This window comes from Suncus etruscus, chromosome 12, assembly GCF_024139225.1.
Source record: "Suncus etruscus isolate mSunEtr1 chromosome 12, mSunEtr1.pri.cur, whole genome shotgun sequence".
NCBI lineage: Eukaryota > Metazoa > Chordata > Mammalia > Eulipotyphla > Soricidae > Suncus > Suncus etruscus.
This window is the reverse complement of record NC_064859.1, coordinates 42,928,741-42,932,298: the sequence shown is the minus strand read 5'-3', so window position 1 is coordinate 42,932,298 and position 3,558 is coordinate 42,928,741. Positions and strand designations below refer to the sequence as shown.

Below are 3,558 nucleotides of genomic sequence, written 5' to 3'. Positions count from 1 at the left end.
AAAAAGAAAAGAAAAAAAGAAAAGAAAAAAATTATGGTACTGCTGAAGGCTCCCACAATTTGCATATGTTAGCAATGCACTTCTAAGTAAGATCCATATACACTAGGTTTTATTTTTGGACATAATGCATCAAATAACATACAATATAGGCTAAGTACAACTTTTACACACATAGGGGAAACCAAAACATTTATGTAATTTAGATTATTATGATATTTGCTTTAACCAATATCTAAAACAAATACTGTGGTTTAATGCTTCTTAAATCTTTACTGGGTATAAGGATCACTTAAAGTTATATATATTACCTAAAAATTATATATGTTGTTATGAAAAGTAATTTATAATTTATGTGTAATAGTTCAGCTAGACATAATATCTCACTATAAACATAAAAATTTTCTTATATATGTAACTATATATTATAGTTTAGGTACTTACAATAGTGTTATGATATTGATATTACAACAACCTCCACCACTCAAATGTCCAAGATCTTCCTCCACTGACCCTAAGTTTCTTCTAGTTTAGTCTTCTTACCTCCCAAGCTCCCTCCACTGTTTGCTTATTGATTCTGTATCCCAGGTTGTTAAAGAGTCCCATTACCTAAACTCCAAACACAGAACAAATATATGTAATTAAACCAGTAGTCAGGGTATCAAGTTTTGTGGCAGCTCTCACATGAATCTCGTGGACAGTCAAGATTACAAACCACACAGAATGTCAGTCTTAATTTGCTCATTTACTTCTTTGTGATATCTTTTCTTTTTGTTTTCCCCTTCATTTATGCTAGCCTATAGCTCCTTAGATTATACTTCGAGTGTTCCTTGGTATAATTTTATGAACTGAAGCTGGAAAATCATTAGAAATTATCTGCTTATGTTCAACCACAGACTTGCTAAATCAAAAACTGTGTGGCAGGGGAGATGAGTGGTCTCAATTATGTGTGTATATAAAAAATAATATGGGATTATTTGTGTATTTAAGCTTAATAATTTATTTTATTTTAATTTTATTTCAGTGTGGTTAAATCCACTGACCTGATTTCTAAAATCACCAAATCAAAACATACATTAAGAAATTTCTATCGCTTCTTGGCCTTTTGGGTAAGATCAAGTGTAGTGTCTATCCGACGACAATATATTAAATGGATTTTTGGCACTAGGAACTGGTATAGGAGCTTGCCCATTCCACGCATCGACCTGGAATGATGCACCAAAAAAAAAAAAAGAAAGAAAGAAATTTCTTCAGGGGGTTGGAGAGATAGCATGGAAGTAAGGCATTTGCCTTGCATGCAGAAGATCAGTAGTTCGAATCCCAGCATCCCACATGGTCCCCTGAGCCTGCCTGTAGTGATTTCTGAGCATAGAGATAGGAGTAACCCCTAAGCACTGCCGGGTGTGACCCAAAAGTCAAAAAAAGAAGAAGAAATTTCTTTAGAATTCAAGTAATTTCCCTTTATTTAATGACATTTTTTGCTCCTTCCACTTTAAGAATTTTAACCTTTTTAAACAGCATACTTAATTTGTTTATTTGCATTCCTTGATTTAATATTTTCTTGAGCTAAATTCCATATGAAGAAAGTGCGTTTTTTCTACTATTTTCTTTTTTTTTATTGTTTAAAATATAAGAAAATTTTTATTTAGAAGGAAGGCAGAATGGTAACATTTCTATATATACTTTTTATAACTTTTTTTTTTTTTGCAAAGATTTTTTTTTTATTTTGATCGTAGTGGCTTACATATTGTTGACAATGATATTTTAGGTACATATTTACATAAAATCAGGGGGGATTCCCATCACCAAATTGTCCTCCCTACACCTCTGTTTTTGTCCTACCACCCATATCCTCTTCCCTCACCCCCAGGGTAGCTAGAATATGTGGTCTCCTCTGTATCTAGCCTACTGCATAGTAGTCTTGCGCCTGTTTGGTCCTGGTGTCTCCCTTGTTTCCCCCTCTAATTGGAGGGGCAGGACTAGCTAGTTCAAGTTACGTGGTTTTGTTTGAAGGAGAGAAAAGTAATAAACTGGGGTAAAAGTCTAATACGCCGAAAATAAGCGGAATTCTTCCAGAGGCTCTCAACATCGGTTTGAGAAATGAAGGAGAGAAAAAAGGTGAAACATTCCACCAGTACAAAAAGAAGTGTCAAATATCCCGTGAGAACTCCAACAATAAACACAAGCACCAAAAAAAAAAAAAACCCACAAAAACAAACACAAAACAAAACAAGCAAACAAACAAACAAAAAAATGCCATGGTCTTGATATAGGAAACATGGCATGGCATACAAAGGAAGAACAGAAAGGAAGAGAAAGAATAAGTATAACTGGGGACAACTTCAATTATCACACCCAAACAGAGAAATTGACCAAAAAATAGATAGGTAAATAAAAATAGTAATAATAAATGAAAATAAAATAATATATATATAAAAAAAATAAATAATGTTTTGTGCTTTTTGTTTTTTTCCCTCCTGCCCAGGCACAGTAAATATTGGGGTCATTCGAAAAGGAATTCACTTGGCCTAAGAGATATGGGTTTTCTCCGCCCTTGGAGTGTATTGTCATGGGATCAACTATAGACTCTGTTCAGGATCATTTACTCTCCCGGTGGTGCTTTTGTGGTGTTTGTAAGACCTCTGCTCTGTCCTGGATGATACTATCAGGCCTCTGTGTCTAGGGATCTCAGTATCTGCACAGATCCTGCGGTGGGAGTTATGATGAAGTCAGTCTTTGTGGTTCTAGAAGTTCTGTTCCATCAGTGTCATTTTAATTCATCTTCTGTGGTTGGTGATCTTGGTCTTTGCACTGAAGCTAGGATGGCACCTAGGACAGTGTCTTTCTTTGTGCTTCCAGAAGCCCCATTCCGTTACAATGGTCTCTGCCAGACCTTTGAAACTGGGGATCATGTTCATTGTGCAGATCGTAGTTAAAACCCTAGGTTAGGGCTTTTTTATTGGTCCCCGGCTGTATACAGTCTGGTCATGGTTCTAGCAGCAGTCATCTGTAACTCGAAATCTTGGCTTTTGGGCCTTCCAAAGGGTGACAAGTCTTCTGCTTTTGTCTTGTCATTAGCTAGAAAGGTAGGATAACCTTCACTTAGGTCAAGTTGTTCCCATTTTCTTCGTTGTCAGGATGTCATATTAGAGCTGGCATTTGTTGGTGACCTCGCAGTATTGCAGCTGTCCCGGATGGGATTTGTTTCCTGTAGCAGTTGTGAAGAACTGTGCCGTTCCTGTGTCTGGGATCCAGGGTTCAAGGCTGGATTGATGGTATCTAAACACCTGAGGTCTAAGTTAATTCCACATGACATATTTTCAAGGTAGGAGATATCCCTCTATTGTAAACAACTATGAGTTCCTATCTCTAATAGATAAGAGCTCTCTTTTTTTTAATGTATAAACATATATATATATATATATATATATATATATGTAAGAATTCCCCTTTATTTTAGTGTGCCTTTGCAGGGGGAAATGGTGCTACCTTATATTGTTGGTGCATTTGGAAGTGGTCAAAAGGGGAAAACAGAAACAGGTTACATACCCAAAAAAAGAT

At 35.9% G+C, this 3,558-nt stretch overlaps 1 pseudogene; it reads left to right on the top strand.

Moving 5' to 3' along the window:
• Positions 1 to 1,086: 1,086 nt before the first annotated feature.
• LOC126024971 (uncharacterized) lies at positions 1,087 to 1,221 on the top strand (annotated as a pseudogene).
• Positions 1,222 to 3,558: the final 2,337 nt, after the last annotated feature.